Consider the following 23,721-nt stretch of genomic DNA (forward strand, 5'->3'; position numbering starts at 1 on the left):
TGGTAAAGACAGTTATGCCGTGCTCCACGTTGGATCCAACATCCCTAACAAATTGATGTTTATAATGTTATTGTCTGCTTGATTTACTGTAGGGTATCTTTAGTCTGTTTGGACACAGAGATACTTAGCTCATAATGTGTAGAGAACTGTTCCTTGATGGATCGGCTATTGTACAACACACAGAGCTATTTTCCTTTATTTGTTCTTTGGTGAAGTTATGGGTCCTACAGTAGGTCTATGTTGTTGTTAGGTGAAGTTATGGGCCAATTTGTTAAACACTTATTGTGTTTCAGGCTGATGGAAAAGCTAGACAAAGAGCATTTTACTGGTGGAAGTGTTTTTTAAATACAAAGCGGTTGATTTGCGATGATCACACAAACATTATATTAAGCAGGACATTCAAACGATCCTTACAATTATAATCCAAAGTAGTGTGAAATGTACTCATAAGCAACCTGGACATGGAGGTTACTCCCCTGAGTTTTCCCCCATTCACATTCAGAATACATTGTGAAAAACTAAAATCTTTGCTCACCATTTTTGCTCCTGGCAGATATACTACGTCCATAACTAGTGGTTTCCTCATTACCAGATATACTACGTCCATAACTAGTGGTTTCCTCATTAGCAGATATACCACATCCATAACTAGTGGTTTCCTCATTAGCAGGGTGGAGTTTCTACAACCAAATTGCATTTGCATCACCCTCGTGCCGCAATTTTATTAAACACAGAAAGGGGCCTATATTGGAGACCAAAAGTCGTCTGGCACACTGCTTAGAGTTTCAACAACATTAATAACTTATTTCTAGCCTACAATCATCGATGTTACTACTAATGTGAAAGCAAGACAAACTATGATTGTTGTTGCTCATTTTAAGACAAATGTCAAATAATCATTACATTCATTACAGACGTCAATTGTTGTACAACATCATGGCTACGCTGTTGGCATCACCTTTTACAGTGGATTTCCGCTGTTGTGGGCCTTTAACCATCTGTCTGACTTTGTTGTTCACACAGGAGAGAGACAGGACTATCGTGGATCCTCTGGGGAGCCTCAACAACATCATGATGCTGACATGGCAGAGAAGAGTTTCTCCACATTAGCACACCTCAAGAAACACCCGCAGAGATCCACAGGGAAGAAATCTCACCGCTGCTCTGACAGTGGGAAGAGATTCACCTCCTCAGCAGGCATTAAAATTCATCAGAGAACACACACAGGAGAGAAATCTTATAGCTGTACTCAATGTGGGAAGAGTTTTACTCAGCTAAGAAGCCTGATATCACACCAGAGAACACACACAGGAGAGAAACGAGAGAAACCGTATAGCTGTGATGAATGTGGGAAGAGTTTTTATACATCTAGACATCTTACTGTACACCAAAGAACACACACAGGAGAGAAATGAAAGAAACGGTATATTTGTGATGAATGTGGGAAGAGTTTTGTTACATCTAGCCATCTTACTGTACACCAAAGAACACACACAGGAGAGAAACCATATAGCTGTACTCAATGTGGGAAGAGTTTTTTTACATCTAGCCATCTGATTCGACACCAGAGAACACACACAGGAGTGAAACCGTATAGCTGTGATCGATGTGGGAAGAGTTTTACTCAGCTAAGCAGCCTGATATCACACCAGAGAATACACACAGGAGAGAAACCTTATAGCTGTACTCAATGTGGAAAGCGTTTTACTCACCTAAGCAGCCTGATATCACACCAGAGAACACACACAGGAGATAAAGCGTATATCTCTGATCGATGTGGGAAGAGTTATACTCAGCTAAGCAGCCTGACTTCACACCAGAGAACACACACAGGAGATAAACCTCTTGGCTGTGATCAATGTGACAAGCGATACTCTCATAAAAGATCTCTGACCAAACATCAGAAAATACATGAAGGAGTTGTTTCATGATATCAATGAAATTATGTCACAATGTAGAATGTTTTAACATTGTAGTAGGAGTATTTTAATGATGTCACAATGTAGAATGTTGTAGGAGTGTTTTAATGATGTCATAATGTAGAACCCTAAACGTTTGTCCCCTGTTCTATTGATTTCAACATGATATGGATATTAGCCTCAGGGGGAAAATCCAGGCTCTGAATTGGAAGAGTACTATTTATGAGATTTAGTAAGTACACATTATTCCCAGATTCCGTGTGGTTTTTGAGCTGCTAGTTTTAACAGGACGTGCAACCTCATCTCCCTCCTGTCACATAAATGATTTTAGCATGATATCGATGAGTTATGACAATAAGTGTTGCGTTCCTTTGTTTAGCGACCCCTACATTTAAATGCATTCCAACATCACGTACAACCTGATTTCCCCCCTAATTGATATCAGTGATTTATTGCTACTTGTCAAAACAACAGTTTCTTTTCTTTTTTTAAATACAAGTAATATGATTATTGTGGCAGATGTTTGTGTAAATAGCACATGTTATGTTTAGGTTTTCAATTTATCCCAAACTGTTTCTGCATATTGGTTATTGATTTGGACATGTTAAAACTGTGTTTTGACATTGAGGCTATCCCACCGAGCAAAATGTAATTGAAAAGTCATTGAAAATAAGACTATGCAATCAAATATTTTTTTAAACATTTTTTATTATACCATGCCTTACCATTAAGTGAATTATTGACAATACATATTAACAAAGGGGTGTACATTTGGCTTTGGTAATTCATGTTTACAATTCATATAACTTTTAGTAATCATAATTATTTATGCAATCAACTGACAATTTTCGGGTATAAATATATTGACATTGTTGCCCTTCTTTTATAATATCAGGGTTCATTCTCAGATGTGCCAACCCAAATGTACTAGAGCATGACATTGGGGACTGGGCCCCGATCCAACAACATGCCTATCTAGTGAACCCTGAAAAGAGAGAGAAGCTCCACAGTGAGGTGGAAAGTTACTACAGATATTGCAGGAGTTTCCTCTTGAAATCAGACATGTCTGTGGTAAGGACAACTTTGTTGCTGATTGTCTCAAGAATGGGCAGTCAAAAAAATTTGTGTTTTGCGTTTAGCCAGTGAGTTGCCATGGATCACAATTTATTTTGACTGCACGGTTTTCCGTATTGGAGATGAGTTTTGTTTGGGCTCGTTCCAAGGGGACGGGAGTTCTAGAAGCTAGTGAGTTTTAGGAAGACGAAAGTTCTAGAAGCTATTGAGTTTTAGGAAGACGAGAGTTCTAGAAGCTATTGAGTTCTAGGATTCTATAGAATGAAAAAGAAGAAAAAATAATACGATTGTATATTATTATTTAGAAATACGTGTTTTTTCTTGTTTTTAATTGTTGACAGCCAGTAGACACCATGTTTATATTGTAGAAGGTGAAGCATTGTAGTTGATTATGTGAAATGGAAGTTGTTTTCAGTTGGTGGTGGGCAAACTTGTCCAACAAAAACATAGGATATATTTGTTGTCTTAAGGGGAAAGGTGTTCCAGGCTTTCGTTTTTCCATTTATGTTTTGAGGCTGGACATTTGCACGTATAGCTCGTTAGCACGTAGGGCGCACTGATTGGTGTCACCTCATTAGTCAGTATGTGTAACACCAGTTCTTTTGTTTACCTTTCTTGGGCAGATTTAGTGGGTCTCATGGTGGGTGTCTTTTTTCGGTCCCAGTTGTTGTTACTAGTCAATTGTCATTGGACACCCCTATAGTGACTTTCAGAGCCCCTCCTAAAAAAAAAAAATGAATTTTGGGATGGATATTGCATCCAATTAATATTTTAGTCAATGGCATTTCCTTAGGGTGCTCATTAGTCTTTCAGTTGTTAGTCTTCTGTTTGTTGTGTACTAAATATTTCTGTTTATTTCATTTTTTTATTTGTTTTTTCCTGTGAAGCCATTGTGTTGCATCCATGTCTGAAATGTGCTGTATAAATAAAGCTTGATTTGATTTCAACAAATGAACCCAATGACTGACCAATCAACAGACTCGATCCAACAACATGCCTATCAAGATATTGCAGGAGTTTGCTCTTGAAATCAGACATGACTAATACAATTTGATTTGAGGGGACGAGAGTTCTAGAAGATAGTGAGTTTTAGGAAGACGAGAGTTCTAGAAGATAGTGAGTTTTAGGATTCTATAGAAAGAAAAATGATAAAAAAACAATATGATTGTTTATTATTATTTCAGAAATACGTGTTTTTAATTGACAGCCAGTAGACACCATGTTTATATTGTAGAAGGTGAAGCATTGTAGTTGATAATAATGTGAAATGGAAGTTGTTTTCTGTTGGTGGTGAGCAAACTTGTCCAACAAAAATATAGGATATATTTGTTGTCTTAAAGGGGAAGGTTTTACAGGCTTTGGTTTTTTGCATTTATGTTTTGAGGTTGGATTTTAACACGTCAGCGTGTACTGATTGGTGTCACCTCGTTAGTCAGTATGTGTTACACCTGTGCTGGCTTGTCCATCTCGTTAGTGGGAAGGTGTTTCACCTGAGCTGGTCCAGGTTCTATTTAAGAGTGTCTGGCCCAGTGCTCCAGTTGTCTTGATAGATGTGGAGAGTCAACACCTTTAGTTGCTCCACCTTTTTGGTTTGCTTCCTGTCTTTAAGTTTGGTGTGGGTTTTTCTTTTGTTTCCCTCATCTTGGGCATATTTAGTGGGTCTCATGGTGGGTGTCTTTTATGTCCCAGTTGTTGTTACTAGTCAACTTTCAGTGGACACTGAGAGCAAAACTGCAACATTATGTTATAATACTTTGATTGGATCAAATGGTTGTTTTATGCAACAGAATAGAGGGTTCTTAGAACTCTTGTGTCTGTGTGTTCTACTGAGGATGGGCCTCTGGGAGAAAACACTGACAGGAGATATACAATGTCTTTTGTGTGATTAAAACCTATAGAGACCTTATTCCAGAGCATGAGTTAATGTTTCTGTCTATATGGTACCAGGGAGAGATGACCTCAGGGCCAGACCCTGGTCTCTACACAAAGAGTACTGTTTTTACAGCAGATACTTATAATTCTCAACAGACAGTATCTTTCATACAAATCTTAAACTTGTGACCCGTTCCATACATCTGTTGTTGGTCATGTAGGTTGAAAGGGGTGTATCTTGGCTGTAACATACCTTTGTACTTTTGTATCGTGGCTCTCAACGAATCATCTGGGGGTGATTTGTCGACCAGCCATCATTATCGTAGAACACTCAATTGATTCACTTTATATGTGTGCGTTGTATTGACCTGCTCCCTTATTAATAAGTGAATAAAGATTTAGTTTAAGAATAACTCTGACTTTTGTGATAAGTTTGTCTCATTTGATATGAAAGAAATTAACCACATTTGGGGATGTTAATCTTCACTTGGTGATGCTCCTGATGACCTGGGTAAATGTTGCACCAGGGATCCCTCTAACCTGGGATCTCAGGGAGACCACACTTTGGGAATGGAGCAGATGGACCCACCTTTGATCTGAGAGGCAGCGAGCCGAGTGGATACCAAATCTCAAACCTAGTTTTAAAAAAAGAGGTGAGCGAACCACGCAAAGTGAGTTTTTTAGAAAAGCCTCGTAGGCTCTGAGTGTATATTAATGTGTGAGGGGGGCTCCTTGGAGGTGTAAACAAGGCCCAGTCAGGAGGCTCTGAGTGTGTATTCCTGTATTTTCCCAGTATGGGAGGAGTTGCTAGATTTATTGAATAAACCTTTTTCCATAAAGTTAGTGAACCAAGGTGTCTGACTAGCTGTAGATGTTGAAGAAGCGTCCCGTCCACTAGATTATACGTCACAGTGGCAGAATCACCTGAAAGACGCACTTCGCCATTCAACCGTATTACCCCACCAGAAACCAAAACATAAGCTCGTATAACGCCACTGTTTGTAAACAAATACTATATGGCTGAGGAGTAGAGTCGATCCAACCGTTCTGACCTCACAATGACAGTAAAGCATCCAAGCTAACTGGCTAACGTTGGATAGCTTGCTAGACACAAATCAGAGAAAACCTCATTCTTACCATTTTACTTGCCCTAGCAGAACTGGTTAGGCTGTTTTCATGTTATCCAGAGCGTTGGTGACGAACTGTATTCAACGGGTGTTGAGCGTTATTAAATACATCAGTTATTCTGCGCTCTAATCAAGTCAATAAATATTGGGTAGTTAGTTAGAATATAGTTACTATACTGGCAAGTCTGATGTATAAGTAGCCAACTAACGTTAGGTAGCTAGCTCACATACTGGTACATACTGCTGTAAAGATATGCTATGCGTTTTGTAAGGATAGTGTAGCTAACATAACGTGTAACGTAACTTATTTGAAAAGTCATTACTTTATTGCATTGCTCAACATTTGTCATAATTATTTAAAGCAGTTCATTTGTATCCGCTCTCTCGTTGGACTTCAGCTGCATATTTTCCCCCATTTTCTTCAAATCTCAAAACGTTGAAGCCACGCCCATTTCCTGAAGAATTGCATTATGGGCCCTAAAGTACTGCATGTATACGTCATATTTTGGCGAATTTAGTACGACATCCGGGAATTTTTGGCATACTAACTACATCATACTATGACCAATAAGCAGACTATATACTCAATTTACTTCACAAGTAGTATATTTAGTATGAGTATTCTAACACAGCTCAGGACTCTGGGCAGCCATTTTGTTTGTTTAAAAACTAGGTTGCCCCTTTAAAAAAGCGACACATCAATCAACCAACAAATCTGCAGTTCAACCAATAACCAAGCAGTAATTCCACCACTGTTTTGGTCATAAAATGATGGATGGGGCTGGAGAAATGTAACTACTCTCAAATTCATAGACAGACTATGGATGAAAGGACTGACCATCCATGATATCAACATTATAGTTTTAACCATGTTGAGGCTATACATGGTTGATTTACATTGTTTCTAAACATTGGAGTAAAAAAAGCTTATTTGGGGTTCTGATGGGGCAAACAGTTGAACTAAGCTCATGAGGCATTTGTTATATTTTTCAATAATAATTATTTCACTGTAACAGCCTCACTCTCTACTTGTTTTTGTATTGTAACAGCCTCCTCTTCCCCCTCCTCCTTCACGAGAGCTTCTTTCTCCATCCAGCAGACCTTCTCTTCTTCAGCAGGATCCGGGTTAAGTTTAAGACTGGAGCTATGAGGCATGTACTGAAGTCGCTAAGCGGTATAATTCAAAGCAGTGTAAATTTATCAGCAGCACGTGATCAATGACGTCTGAAGAGTAATTTCGTCGAACACCTGATTGGTTTGGTATTGGGCTCGTTCGACATTGTAGCCGACAGTGCACGTGGCTGCTGACTGACTAATTTACAAATCACCTTTCATCATTAATAACTACTCATTATTATTTATAAATCAGTCAGCCAGTCACCGTTTACCCACAACGCAGCATGGATTTGATGCTCTCGAACACGGCCAGTGGTTTAATATATGACATATTGGCTACGCTGCTACGGCGTGTGACTTCATCTATAAAATGTGGCTGTTCTAAATTCTGTGTCGCTCAAATCATTGAGTAATGAACCTTTTTTTTTTGTTGACACATTTGGCTGGAAAACGCCAATGCTTCAGGAAGCTTTGTTTCCCCATCACTACTTTTCAGCATGTGTTCTGTGAATTAGACTACGGGAGTTTTGTAACTTTTTCTCCGGTAACGTTAGTTGGTCTCGCTGACCATAAACCGTGCGGGTTGGCTACGCTGGTTAGGCTAATAGCTAGTTGGCTAAATAGCCAACGTTAGCTGGTTGGCTAACTGCATATAGATAACGTTAGCTGGCTGGCTAAGATAACTGCATATAGCTAACGTTAGCTGGCTGGCTAAGATAACTGCATATAGCTAATGTTAGCTGGCTGGCTAAGATAACTGCATAAAGCTAATGTTAGCTGGCTGGCTAAGATAACTGCATATAGCTAACGTTAGCTGGCTGGCTAAGATAACGGCATATAGCTAACGTTAGCTGGCTGGCAAAGATAACTGCATATAGCTAACGTTAGCTGGCTGGCTAAGATAACTGCATATAGCTAACGTTAGCTGGCTGGCTAAGATAACTGCATACAGCTAATGTTAGCTGGCTGGCTAAGATAACTGCATATAGCTAACATTCTTTGATATTTGGTTAGATGGCGTTATGTATTTCCAAAACGTTGGTTTACTTTAATCACACAAGTCATGAGTGCAAACGATTGGTTTAATTTAAAGTTATACATTTGAAGTTATCTCTGTTGTAGTTTACATCATAGGGAATAGGCTGGTCCTCCATATTACTTCACACCTGACTTTGTCATTCTTCTGAATTCTGATTGGTTTTATGTAATAACTCCAAAAATAGAACTGTGAGGTGTTATTTTGCATTGGAAATGTTTTAATATTTTATTTGATATTTTATAAACAATACAAAACATACACATACAAACAACATCATAGAAACATTAACTACATCACACCTGCCCAGACCCACTAGAACACACCTCCATCTCCATTAACTACATCACACCTGCCCAGACCCACTAGAACACACCTCCATCTCCAGCTCCTGCATCACTGTCTGCCACATGGCCTCAAACTGCACCATTTTATTTCTCATTGTCGCCCAGTACTTTACATTTTTAGAAAATAAAGCATTTGACCTTTCTATTGCGTTATCAATGAAGGATTGGTTGATTTCCAGTTGAAGTATAGTATTTAAGATGATTGACGAGAAAAGTATAGTCCAACCATCCGGTAACTTGTTTCATGTGCATCAAAGGTGAGGGTGAATTTCAGATGTTCACTGCTTGTATTGATGAAGGAGTGGAATCGATGAAGTTCCTCTGCTGTCCCCTGAAATAGAAGGAACACGTCATCAATGAAGCCTTTTACAGAGCCTGATGAGGTGCTAGAATGGATTGTTAGGGCTGACAATCACATTCTTCTCCAACAACCCCACATACAGTTACGCATAATTAGATGCTATTTTTAAAACTACAATGACCATAATAACCTGAGGGCCTACTTGTCTTTGTGTTTCTTTTACACCTGCTACGTAAAAGAGACCGAAGAATGTGTAACAGTATAGCTTCCATCCCTCTCCTCGCCCCTACCTGGGCTCGAACCAGGGACTCTGCACACATCAACAACTGCCTCCCACGAAACATCATTACCCATCGCTATTAGCACGCACCCCACTAACTAGCTAGCCATTTCACATTGGTTACAAATGCACAATGGTCAATGCTATCTGGGATTCTTGGGACATCCCTACCCTAAACCCCTAACTTAACCATTTTAAATGTCAACTTCAACGAAGTCCCAAAGATGTATCGCTACCTGAAAATACATGATCTAAGTGATTGATAGTTGGTATTCATCAGTCATAAAGCCTTATTTACTTTATTGAACTACTAAAATAGTGATTTTGTCAGACAGCAGCTCTACACTTTATTGACTGACTGATCCATTCATCCTTCCATCCCTCCTCAGCCTTCCTCTCCTCTGAAGACCCAGTGAGGGTGGAGCTCAGTCAGAGAGCTGTTGAGGGACTGGTTAGGAAGAACACTTCTACAGCCAGAGAGGTGAGAGGTCACAGATGGTTTAGATGATAAATATTTATGTTCCCTTAGCAGTTCATCACGTAAGCAAAAGGGAATATGTTCCATCATCTGTTTATTTACATTAGTGCAAATTGTCCTCTGATATTGGTGTAATTTCTCACCCCTTTTGGCTGTATGAAAGTCAATTTTCCCTCAGACACATACATTTGTTCTTTGATATTATGAAGGTAATTTGTGTAAAATGTACTTTTCCCCACTCATTCACGTTGCTTATTTATATTCAGTGGCCTGACTGCGTCCAGACTGTCAAAGGCCCATCCTGGTAGATCTGAACCTATTTCAGCTTGGAGTGATCGGATGACAGAAGTCACATTTAGGTGCCAGGTGTAACTGAGGCCATAGATGCTCCATATCCATTACTTTTAATGCTTTATATAATATGTCTAAATGTGTTTGTTTCTGTGTTGCAGGGGCAGTCAAGAAATGGAACGGCAAGGCCACAGAACATGACATAAGCAGAGCTGTGGGAGACCACCTCAAGCCCCTTGTAGAGCCGGGGGTGGTGTTTACCACTCCACCAGGCCTTCAGCAGGCTGGAAAAGTGATACTGTTTTTCATACTAAGAGGGACCAAGAGTCTGTTGATTGGTCATTGGGTTCATTTGTTGAAATCAAATCCAGCTTTATTTGTACAGCACATTTCAGACATTGATACAACACAATGGCTTCTCAGGAAAAAAACGATGAAAATAAACAGAAATATTTAGTGCACAACAAACAGAAGACTAACTGAAAGACTAATGAGCACCCTAAGGAAATGTAACACCTTCCCCTTTAAGACAACAAATATCCTATATTTTTGTTGGACAAGTTTGCTTACAACCAACAGAAAACAACTTCCATTTCTCCTTATAATCAACTACAATGCTTCACCTTCTACAATATAAACATGGTGTCGACTGGCTGTCAACATTTAAAAACAAGAAAAAACACATATTTCGAAATAATAATATACAATCGTATCCTTTCTCCCTTTTCTTCCTATAGAATCTTAAAACTAGTTTTGAAAAACTATTTTTCTCTCTTCTCTTTTTAAACTTTTTTTCTCCTTTTTCATTCTATAGAATCCTAAAACCCACTAGCTTCTAGAACTCTCGTCTTCCTAAAACTCACTAGCTTCTAGAACTCTCGTCCCCTTGGAACGAGCCCAAACAAAACTCATCTCCAATACGGAAAAACGTGCAGTCAAAATAAATTGTGATCCATAACAACGCACTGGCTAGACGCAAAACACAAATATTTTTGACTGCCCACCCTTGAGACAATCAGCAACCAAGTTGTCCTTACCACAGACATATCTGATTTCAAGAGGAAACTCCTGCAATATCTGTAGTAACTTTCCATCTCACTGCGGAGCTTCTCTCTCTTTTCAGGATTCACTAGATAAGCAGGACTGGATCGGGCCCCAGTCCCCAATGTCATGCCCCCAGTCCCCAATGTCATGCTCTAGTACATTTGGGTTGGCACATCTGAGAATTAACTCTGATATTCTAAAAGCAGGGAAATAATGTCAATATTATTGACTCAGTTGATCGTATAATTAATTAATTATGATTACTAAAAGTAAATATGAAAAACAAATGTACACCCCTTTGTTAATATGTATTGGCAATAATTAACTTAATGGTGAGGCATGGAATAATAAAACATGTATCTTTTGTCAGGCTGGATGTTTGAAATATGAGGTGATTTGAGTCGTGCTTCTTCAGTAGTGGAATAAAAACAATTAGCACTTGAATGTTGTAAAGAAATGCTGGAGTGATGAAGGACTGGTAATAAAATTGATTATAGACCAATTTATTATACTGCGTCCATGTGTATAAAGTCTTCTCAACTTTCACTTCAACTAAAACCGAACGTATATTGGACGTCGGTCATAGTCTTCTTCTCAATGTCTTTTCAATGACATTTTGCTTGGTGGGATGGGATGGGAATAGCCCAATGTCAAAACACAGTTTTAATGTGTCCAAATCAATAACCAATATGCAGAAACAGTTTGTGATAAATTGAGCTGTATAAACACAAACATCTGCCACAATAATACATTTTACTTGTATTTATTTAAACAAGCTCCTTATAAACTGCACAAGAACCAGAAACGCTGTTGTTTTGGAATGTAGCAATACATCTGTGAAATTAATTAGGGGGGTAATCAGGTTGTATGTGCTGTTGAAACTAACACAACTAAAAAAACACATGGAAATGGGAGATATCTTTCACCTCACTGGTTAGAGGACAATCTGCAGAAGACAGTCAGCTACATTTGGGAGTGATGCATTTAAATGTAGGGGTCACTAAACAAAGGAACGCAACACTTATTTGTCATCACTCATCGATATCATGCTAAAATAATTTGTGTGACAGAAGGGAGATGAGGTTGCACGTCCTGTTAAAACGAACAGCTCAAAAACCACACAGAATATGGGAAAAATGTGTACATCCCTGATTAGAGGACAATTTGTAGAAAATAGATCGCTACATTTTGAAGTGTTGCATTTTGATTCTAGTGGGTCATCAACATGGTAAGTGTAACACAGCTCTTTTTGTGTTAGTCACTTTTTGTTAAATCACATAAATAGTACTCTTCCAATTCAGAGCCTGGATTTTCCCCCTGAGGCTAATATCCATATCATGTTGAAATCAATAGAACAGAGGACAAACGTTTAGGGTTCTACATTGTGACATCATTAAAATACTCCTACTACAATGTTAAAACATTCTATATTGTGACATCATTAAAATACTCCTACTACAATGTTAAAACATTCTACATTGTGACATCATTAAAATACTCCTACTACAATGTTAAAACATTCTACATTGTGACATCATTAAAATACTCCTACTACAATGTTAAAACCTTCTACATTGTGACATCATTAAAATATTCCTACTACAATGTTAAAACATTCTACATTGTGACATTATTTAATTGATATCATGAAATAACTCCATGTATTTTCTGATGTTTAATCAGAGATCTTTTATCAGTGTACCTCTTCCCACATTGAGTACAGCTATAAGATTTCTCTCCTGTGTGTGTTCTCTGGTGTGACATCAAGCTGCATAGGTGAATAAAACTCTTCCCACATTCATTACAGCTATATGGTTTCTCTCCTGTGTGTGTTCTCTGGTGTGATATCAGGTTGCTTAGCTGAGTAAAACTCTTACCACATTGAGTACAGCTAAAAGGTTTTTCTCCTGTGTGTGTTCTCTGGTGTGATGTCAGCTGGCCAGATCGACCAAAACTCTTCCCACATTGACCACAGCTATAAGATTTCTCTCCTGTGTGTATTCTCTGGTGTACAATAAGATGGCTAGATGTATCAAAACTCTTCCCACATTGAGTACAGCTATAAGGTTTCTCTCCTGTGTGTATTCTCTGGTGTGATGTCAGCTGGCCAGATCGACCAAAACTCTTCCCACATTGACCACAGCTATAAGATTTCTCTCCTGTGTGTATTCTCTGGTGTACAATAAGATGGCTAGATGTATCAAAACTCTTCCCACATTGAGTACAGCTATAAGGTTTCTCTCCTGTGTGTGTTCTCTGGTGTAGAGTCAGTTGGGCAGATGTAGTAAAACTCTTCCCACATTGACCACAGCTATAAGGTTTCTCTCCTGTGTGTATTCTCTGGTGTACAATAAGATGGCTAGATGTATCAAAACTCTTCCCACATTGAGTACAGCTATACGATTTCTCTCCTGTGTGTGTTCTCTGGTGTGACATCAAGCTGCTTAGGTGAATAAAACTCTTCCCACATTCATTACAGCTATATGGTTTCTCTCCTGTGTGTGTTCTCTGGTGTGATATCAGGTTGCTTAGCTGAGTAAAACTCTTACCACATTGAGTACAGCTAAAAGGTTTCTCTCCTGTGTGTGTTCTCTGGTGTATCTTCAGATGGCCAGATGTAACAAAACTCTTCCCACATTGATCACAGCTATATGGTTTCTCTCCTGTGTGTGTTCTTTGGTGTACAATCAGATGGCCAGATGTATCAAAAGTCTTCCCACATTCATCACAGCTATACGGTTTCTCTCGTTTCTCTCCTGTGTGTGTTCTCTGGTGTGATATCAGGCTGGTTGAATGAGTAAAACTCTTCCCACATTGATCACAGCTGTAAGGTTTCTCTACCGTGTGGATTCTCTGATGAATTTTAATGCCTGCTGAGTAGGTGAATCTCTTCCCACTGTCAGAGCAGCAGTGAGATTTCTTCCCTGTGGGTCTCCACTGGTGTTTCTTGAGGTGTTCTGATGTGGAGAGACTCTTCTCTGCCTCTTCAGCATCATGTTGTTGTTGAGGCTCCCCAGAGGATCCACGATAGTCCCGTATCTCTCCTGTGTGAACAACAAAGTCAGACGGTTAAAGGCCCACAAAAGCAGAAATCCACTGTTTATTTGAGGTAAAAGGTAATGCCCAGAGCGTACCCATGCAGTTATACAACAATTGATGTCTGTTAAATTATTTTACAATTGTCCGTCAAGACTCAAGACAGTCAAGACCTAAGCAGTGTGCCAGACCAGACGACCTTTGGTCTCCAAAAAAGGCCCCTTTCTGTGTTCTGTGCTAAAATTACAGCACGAGGGCGATGCACACACAATTTGATTGCAGAAACCGCTAGTTATGGATGTAATATATCTGCCTGGAACAAAAATGGTGAACAAAGATTATAGTTTTCCACAATGTATTCTGAATATTACAGCGCAAGATCAGGAGTGCTACTCAAGGAAACTCACATTAAGTTCTGTGTCGCTAGTTACTAATTCACCACCGTGGGGGAAAACTCAGGGGACTTCTCATAGGCTGACAGCAAAAATAGCCTCCATTTATAGGTTGTTTATGAGTGCATTTCACACTACTTTTGGATAATAACTGTAACGCTCGTTTGAATCTCCTGCTTAATATGTTTGTGTTATTGCCGCAAATCAACTGCTTTATACTTATAAACACTTCAACCAGTAAAATGTTCTTTAGCTAGCTTTGCCATCAGCCTGAAACTGAGGGTTTGTACATTAAGTGTTTAACAAATTGGCCCATAACTTCACCTAACAACAACATAGACCTACTGTAGGACCCATAACTTCACCTAACAATAACATAGACCTAGGACTATAAATAATTTAATATTTCTTGTGAAACATGAAAACTAAAATGTCTTTCTCATGACATCTCATAACCTGATCACCAGATAATGTTGTGAATAATCCCACTAGGCTACTCTGTAATGTGATGTCATTCTAAATGTCCTGAATAAAGGAAAATAGCTCTGTGTGTTGTACAATAGCCTATCCATCAAGGAACAGTTCTCTACACATTATGAGCTAAGTATCTCTGTGTGCCAACAGACTAACGTGACCCTACTGTAAATCAAGCAGACAATAACATTATAAACATCAATTTGTTCGGGATGTTGGATCCAACGTGGAGCACGGCATAACTGTCTTGACCAAAGTAATGAATGAAGAAGCACTTTGGTTGTTGTTGCATGTCGTGATGTTTGTCATGTGACTGGCATTCAGAAAATGATTTCCTGGATCACTTGATGATAGTTGAACATGTGACTAACTAAATAGCTACAGTATTAAGAATTATGTGTAATTATTGAAGAACTGCGTTAATGACAGTATCCATTTGGGTGTTGTCAATAAAGTTAAGGTGACTCTCGGTTAGAACCATTGGATTTAGCAAACTCTGAAATTATTTAGGATTTCTGTGCCCATAAAAACTGTTTTCCCAGCATAATATAAGGAAACTAAATGTTACGTAGTTAGAGTGCATTTCAGAGATCTGAATACAAAAAACTGTACTAACAGGACAATAACCTAAACCACAAGGCCAAATCTATGCTGGAGGACCTTACCAAGATGACATTGAATGTTCCTGAGTGGCCTAGTTACAGTTTGGACTTAAATCGTCTTTAAAATCTATGGGAAAGACTTGAAAATGGCTTTCTAGCAATGATCAACAACCAACTTGACAGAACAGGAAGGATTAAAAAAATAATAATGAATATTCACATGAAGATCAGTCTCCTATTGGATGACATCACGACTTCCCATCAAGCCAACTCCTTGAAGGCCTTACTATAACATCACTCACTCCTTCTAGTTTGCAGTTGTCTAAAAAAACACTATTTTGCTCAAAACATTTATTTGTTTCCCTTTAGTGTGTTTATACTTTACTGTATTTATATATCACTTTTCAACAGGAAAAGTTAAAATCACTGGAGGACGTCATGAACAATTAATATTTTTTTTTACTTAACCTTTATTTAACCAGGTAGGCCAGTTGAGAACAAGTTCTCATTTACAACTGTGACCTGGCCAAGATAAAGCAAAGCAGTGCGACAAAAATAACAGAGTTACACATGGGATAAACAAAAGTACAGTCAATAACACAGTAGAAAAATCGATATACAGTGTGTGCAAATGGAGTACAGAAGTAAGGCAATAAATCGGCCATAGTAGCAAAGTGGGCTATTTACAGATGGGCTGTGTACAGAGACTAGTTACAGTAGGTTGTATCACTCTAGGTCATGCCAGTAGGCTACAGTAGGTTGTAACTCTCTAGGTCATGCCAGTAGGCTACAGTAGGTTGTATCTCTCTAGGTCATGCCAGTAGGTTACAGTAGATTGTATCTCTCTAGGTCATGCCAGTAGGTTACAGTAGGTTGTATCTCTCTAGGTCATGCCAGTAGGTTACAGTAGATTGTATCTCTAGGTCATGCCAGTAGGTTACAGTAGATTGTATCTCTCTAGGTCATGCCAGTAGGTTACAGTAGGTTGTAACTCTCTAGGTCATGCCAGTAGGTTACAGTAGGTTGTAACTCTCTAGGTCATGCCAGTAGGTTACAGTAGGTTGTATCTCTCTAGGTCATGCCAGTAGGTTACAGTAGATTGTATCTCTCTAGGTCATGCCAGTAGGTTACAGTGGGTTGTATCTCTCTAGGTCATGCCAGTAGGCTACAGTAGGTTGTAACTCTCTAGGTCATGCCAGTAGGCTACAGTAGGTTGTAACTCTCTAGGTCATGCCAGTAGGCTACAGTAGGTTGTATCTCTCTAGGTCATGCCAGTAGGCTACAGTAGGTTGTATCTCTCTAGGTCATGCCAGTAGGTTACAGTAGGTTGTATCTCTCTAGGTCATGCCAGTAGGCTATAGTAGGTTGTATCTCTCTAGGTCATGCCAGTAGGTTACAGTAGGTTGTAACTCTCTAGGTCAAGCCAGTAGGTTACAGTAGGTTGTATCCAAGTGGAAACAATTATCAACCCAATGTGGAAAGTGTCGAATTTGGTCAACAACAAAATGAATGGCTTATTTGCTACGTGAAGTTTACTTGATATAACAGAAGTTTCGTAATGCTTACGTTGTTATGTGGACACGTGACATACCGACAACTTTAATAAAAACACTATAGGAGTTGTCTCCAGATCGCTATGCATATTCATGCTAGTAGCTTAGCATCTCTCTCCATTGAATACAGGCGGTTGACGACAACAACCCTCATAGAACATAAACAATAGATTACAATAATAAGATGTATCCACCAATACAAAGAAAGGATAGGCGGGAGCTAGACAACCCGCAGTGCCGCTTTGTGGACAACTACTCCCCTTGTTAGGGCGGAGAGACATCTTGTCAGTATATCCATAATCTTTGTTGTAGCCAACCCAACTCTCGCATGGCACTATTGGGCGGCACGGTGTGTCGTAAAACATCACTACATGAAAATCACTACATGCAGTGCCCCAGTCTGCGGTCAGCAGATAGACCCTTCTCAAATATAAATGTTAAGTCACTTTTGGAAACCGTACAGAGAAAACAAGGGGTAGCTTGCTCTCTAGTCGTCTGATTCTAGACATATCAGTCATCATCCTGGGCCCTCCGTTGAAGAGGTATTGACGAGCCAACTCTGAATATTCAAAGTTAAAAACACATTTAAGGCAGTACTTACTGGTGTTAATCAGATCTCCTATCTCCTCCTCTTCATCTTCCAATGTGACAGTAATCTCTCCTTCCTTCTTCACTCCAAAAACTGCATCCTCCTCTTTCTCCTCTTCTTTTACTGTAACATCCTCCTCCTCTTTCACTCTGAACGAGTCTTCCTCTTCTTTCACTGAAACGTCTTTCTCTTCTTCTTTCACTTTAACAGCCTCATCCTCTACTTCTTGTTTTACTGTGATATCCTCTTCTTCCTTCTCCTCTTTCACGACAATGTTCAGCCCAAGAGCTTCTTTCTCCGTCCAGCAGACCACCTCTTCTTTAACAGGAGGGGGGATGTTTAGGGAGCTCATGTTCGGGGATGTTAGCTAGCTAGCTATCATTAGCGACTAGGCTAGTGCTAACTAAACCAGCCAGCTACTATAGCTGACTAATAAAGAATAACGTAATATTATATTAAATAGGTTAACAAGTAGATACGAACTAAGTGTGTCGAAAACACAGTAGCTAATATACACCAAAAGCGTATAAATAGCTTGAATCTTTCGGCTACGTTGGCTAGCAAGCTACCGAGGTGGTTGACGAGCTGTTTATGAAGAACCGTCCACTAGATTATACGTCACGCCGGCAGCGTCGCCTGAAAGACGCACATCGCCGTCTGCTGACTGGAGGGGAAACGCAGTTGAGGATCATATTTTATTTTCAGACAAAGATTATTTTACATGAATTTAATAAAATAATACTATTATATTGAGACATACAAAGACAGGAATGTGTTGATTGATTAGTGCGGATAAAAAATGTTTACTACTGCACATTTAAGGCAGTTTCATTAAGTCATACTAAATCTAAGTAATTAGCAAGCTACTGTAGGTCCATACTGCTCCTACATGGTGTAACAATACATCATGTAGATTTATATAAAAAACACTAGGTCTATACTGCTCCTACATGGTGTAACAATACATCATGTAGATTTATATAAAAAACACTAGGTCTATACTGCTCCTACATGGTGTAACAATACATCATGTAGATGTATATAATGAACAGACTAGGTCTATACTGCTCCTACATGGTGTAACAATACATCATGTAGATGTATATAATGAACAGACTAGGTCTATACTGCTCATACATGGTGTAACAATACATCATGTAGATGTATATAATGAACAGACTAGGTCTATACTGCTCCTACACGGTGTAACAATACATCATGTAGATGTATATAATGAACAGACTAGGTCTATACTGCTCCTACACTGTGTAACAATACATCATGTAAATGTATATAATGAACAGACTAGGTCTATACTGCTCCTACATGGTGTGACAATACATCATGTAGATGTATATAATGAACAGACTTGGTGTAACAATACATCTACATGAAGGAAAGAAGGAAAGAAGGAAAGAAATTCCACAAATTAACATTTAACAAGGCACACCTGTTAATTTAAATTAATTCCAGGTGACTACCTCATGAAGCTGGTTGAGATAATGCCAAGAGTGTGCAAATCTGTCATCAAGGCAAAGGGTGACTGCTTTGAAGAGTCTCAAATATAAATATATTTTGATTTGATTAACCCTTTTTTGGTTACTACATGATTCCATTTGTGTTATTTCATAGTTCTGATGTCTTCATTATTATTCTCCAATGTAGAAAATAGTAAAAATAAAGAAAAACCCTTGAATGAGTAGGTGTGTCCAAACTTTTGACTGGTACTGTATGTAAATGTGATATTTCAGTTGTTGTTTTAGTTACATTTGAAACATTTATAAAAACCTGTTTTTGCTTTGTCATTATGGGGTATTGTGATGTCATTACGGGGTATTGTGATGTCATTATGGGGTATTGTGTGTAGAATGATGAGGGTAAAATATTGATTTAATCCATTTTAGAATAATGTAACAAAATGTGGAAAAAGTGAAGGGGTCTGAATACTTTCCAAATATGCTGTATATATAGGGGCAGTAGTTAGTGACATCACTTCATGAAACAGGAGGTACAAATATATAACTTAGGTTCACAATATCAACATTCAATGTATCAAAATATATGACCAAGCTGGAAGTGTAAACGCCAGCCCAACCACAATCCTAGAGGAACACTGATGATCAACCTCCTCCTTCACATCTGACTCCTGATGATCAACCTCCTCCTTCACATCTGACTCCGGATGATCAACCTCCTCCTTCACATTTGACTCCTGATGATCAACCTCCTCCTTCACATTTGACTCCAGTGATCAATCCAGAGCGTCTTCTTTTTTTTGTGAATCCTGATGGACGACGTCATCGAGTAGGACGTCATCACCACCACCGCCGACAAGTTAATTGTCATTCAGGTTATTAATGGGAAGATCATTAGCAATATGTCCTGTCTGGTAACTTGTCTTTCGTTCAAAGGATTTACATTGGCAGGTGCACAGGGAGAAACACCATTAATAAAACTCAGTTGATCTTAAACTGCGGAAACACTTTTGGAAGTCTTTAACTGCATCAAAGTCTGTGGCCTGTGATGTTGGGACAAATGATAGTCCCTTATTATACAAGAGACAAAATTCACAAATTCTACAGCACAACGGCAGAGTCATGTCTTCAGTGTAAAACTAACAATGACTCAATAATCCTTCTGGGAATGTTATGATGTCATAAAGTTATGGGAGGAGTTAGAAAGTTGGCTGTCAGAAGTACAGTTATACAATGTTAAATTACTTTTAATCCGTCTGTCTGTATATTTCAAAACATGACATTTGAGGGTGCAGTGAGATACCCCAGAGTTGGACGATACTTTTCTCATCAATCGTCTTCAATACTATTCTTAAAACCTGGAAATCAACCAATCCTCCACTGTTAACTCAATGGAAAGGTCAAATTCTTTATTATCTAAAAATGTAAAGTGCTGGAGAGAAATAAAATGGCGGAGAGTGATGCTGGAGATGGGGGTGTGTCAGTGGCGACCCGTCATTCAGGGCAGAGCCCCAGAATGTTTGCATGTTATTTTGGCATTAATTAGTGTCGCATATCAGTTTACAAACAGTGTAAAAAATAATATATATCATTGAGTTAATAAATTTGGTATCTTTCTTATTTTCTTGAGTAAGCTCCAAATTGCAGGTGTTTCTGCCTAGCTCAGTGCTTTCTCTGGTGGTTGGGCTGTAATAAATAGGAGCATTGCGCTGTAATTGGCTCAGTGTTCTGTCACTCATGGGTACACTACGTCGTGGTGAAGTTTATGTCCTTAGTAAAGGTAGAAATGTCAGCCCTTTGGGTCCTGCCATAGAGTTATATTACAAGTGGCCTTCCAAGAAGGCTCAAGGTCATTGGCCACAGTTAAAATGATGTCAAATCACATTATATGTACAGTAGCTTTGATTGGACTGATCATGTTAACATCTTACTGCAAATCTTGCAAGTGTTGTCTTGCTGGCATGCATCTAAAAAAATGTTGAGGAGGCCCCACCAAGATTTACATGCTAAAATCACCACTGGGGTGTGTTCTAGTGGGTCTGGGCAGGTGTGATGTAGTTAATGGAGATGGAGGTGTGTTCTAGTGGGTCTGGGCAGGTGTGATGTAGTTAATGGAGATGGAGGTGTGTTCTAGTGGGTCTGGGCAGGTGTGATGTAGTTAATGGAGATGGAGGTGTGTTCTAGTGGGTCAGGGCAGGTGTGATGTAGTTAATGTTTGTATGGTGTTGTAATTTGTATGTGTATGTTTAAAAAATATCAAATTAAATATATGTTTTAAGTCCCAATGTTATACCTTATTACATTAAACCAATCAGAATTCAGAAGAATGATGAAGTCAGGTGTGAAGTAATATGGAGGACCAGCCTATTCCCTATGATGTAAACTACAACAGAAATAACTTCAAATGTATAACTTCAAATTAAACCAATCGTTTGCACTCGTGACTTGAGTGATTGAAGTAAACCACAGTTTTGGAAATGCATAACGCCATCTAACCAAATATCAAAGAATGTTAGCTATATGCAGTTATCTTAGCAAGCCAGCTAACATTAGCTATTTAGTCAACTAGCTATGGTCAGCGAGCTGGAGCCCAACTACCGGAGGCCAGGTAGAACCCAACTAACAAAACCCAACTAAAACATAACTGCAGATCAAAAGAGACAAACAGACTGATGGCAGGGAAAGTCCCCAAAATCCAAAATGTAAAGATTACAGGTGTCAGTCAGCTAGCGCGCTAGCAGTAAGCCAAGGTTGTAAAAGTTGCAAAACTCCCATAGTCTACTTCAAAGAGAACATGCTGAAAAGTAGTGATGGGGAAACAAAGCTTCCTGAAGCATTGATGCTTTCCAGACAATTGTGTCAAAAATAGGTTAATTACTCAAGGTTTTGAGCGAAACAGAATTTAGAACAGCCACATTTTTATAGATGAAGTCACACGCCGTAGCAGCGTAGCCATTATGTCATATATTAAACCACTGGCCCTATTCGAGAGCATCAAATCCATGCTGCATTGTGGGTAAATTGACTGGCTGACTGATTTATAAATAATAATGAGTAGTTATTGATGATGTATAGTGATTTGTAGATCAGTCAGTTGGCAGTCACCTGCAATGTCGAACAAGCCCAATACCAATCAGGTGGTTGTTCTACGAAATGAACGTAGCACACTGCTTTGAATGATTGCCGGCTAAACTGTTTATGTATGTAAGCACTTCAGAGTTATACCAAGCTAATAAGTCACTCAAAAGAGTGTGCTGAACTGTATTTTTCATGTACTTTATAGTTCTCACGGAAGGTGATAATTCTGACTAAATCTACAGAATAAAGCCGCCAGTTAAAATCAAGGAACGGTTGTGCTCGTGGTTACTGGAGGGAGCTACGATTGGATTTGGACGCACGGCTCGTAGCTCCGGTATCAAACGTAACATTTCGAAAAGTTGACACAACATAAAGGAGCAAGCAGGTTGATTTCCTCTTTTGATTTGAGCCCACAGCAAGAAGTCACCAGAGTCTACCGTGCTAACGGGTTCCCACTAGATAACACAACCACACAGTTAATGAAAAGCATGAGGTGAAGCTTGAGCTAGATATCAACCTATCGAGCTAGTGTGACCTTCCTGGTCTCTCAAGTCAGTGAGTCAACACAGGAAGGAGCAATGGATGGATAGTTCATTTATTTCCAAAGCTGCAATGATGGGACACACACAGTCTGGATGAATGATCAGTAGTGACGGGATATAAATAGCACTCCCACAGCAATTCTACATTAATCTGCCCTATAATATACTAACAAAAAAACGATTGAAATGTCTATCAAAGTCATTGTGATCGTATAGTGGATTTAACAATTCTTACTAATTCCTAATTTACTATAATAAAATAAATACATTGTTTCCATGTGTCTCATATTCACAACATCAGAATAAACTGTCATCCATTTTACTATCAAAATATATCAAATTAACCTGAAGATTTACTCAATGTAAAGAAGTATAATACACCTAAACTAACAAAATCGGGCTGATAAACTGGCTGGTCTTCATGAGTTTATAAAACATGTACTTTATACATTTGTCATAAATTACCTGCATTTATGAGACACACAGTGTGGATGAACGATAAGTAGTCGACAGGGTAAAAATAGCACTCCTAAAGAAGATGCATTTTCCAGGTAGATACCAATTAGAAAGAGGGAACTTTAGCATAAAACCCACATGGAAAACTGAGATTTGGCAAATAACATATAAAGAGAGGCTTACTTGACACCAAACCAACAACAGTAGTTCCTAAAACATAAATTGCTAATGTATGATTTAAAACGTGGATTTTATGATGTAATGTCAACTTTATACATTTCTATCCCGGGACTATTCCATTTTGAACTCACCCACAGCAATTCTCCATAAATCTGCTGTGGATTACCCAGAATCCCGAAATAAATTAATACATATGTGATAATTCAAAAACATAACTGGTTGTGCTTATAGGGAACCAGATCGTGAACACAACTAAGTTACTAAGTCTTTAGCCACACTGTATTGTTACACTGGTGAGTAAAAACTCATGCTTCCTACACTAACTTTTTGTCTGAACATTATAATATATATTTTACGTCACACTAGCGTCATTGTCTTAAAGTCGCACATCTCCATCGCAGTCAGAGGTTCAGACTGAGCGTTACCCACTCCAGTCAGCAGATGGCGGTGTGCGATTTT

The 23,721-nt window shown here is 38.8% G+C and overlaps 2 protein-coding genes across 2 annotated transcripts in view; one reads left to right on the forward strand and one right to left on the reverse strand.

Annotated features, from left to right (window-relative positions):
• LOC139550284 (chemotaxis regulatory protein ChePep-like) overlaps positions 1-23,721 on the forward strand; it is a 196,554-nt gene that overhangs the window by 54,788 nt on the left and 118,045 nt on the right. The gene's annotated exons all lie outside the window — the stretch shown is intronic.
• The window catches only part of LOC139548569 (zinc finger protein ZFP2-like), a 54,225-nt gene continuing 40,680 nt past the window's right edge, over positions 10,177-23,721 (reverse strand). Inside the window, exon 3 of the mRNA XM_071358326.1 lies at positions 10,177-11,804. The gene's annotated coding sequence lies outside the window, so the exon portion shown is untranslated. The remainder of the gene's footprint in view (positions 11,805-23,721) is intronic.

Source organism: Salvelinus alpinus, chromosome 2 (assembly GCF_045679555.1).
Source record: "Salvelinus alpinus chromosome 2, SLU_Salpinus.1, whole genome shotgun sequence".
In the NCBI taxonomy this organism is placed as follows: domain Eukaryota; kingdom Metazoa; phylum Chordata; class Actinopteri; order Salmoniformes; family Salmonidae; genus Salvelinus; species Salvelinus alpinus.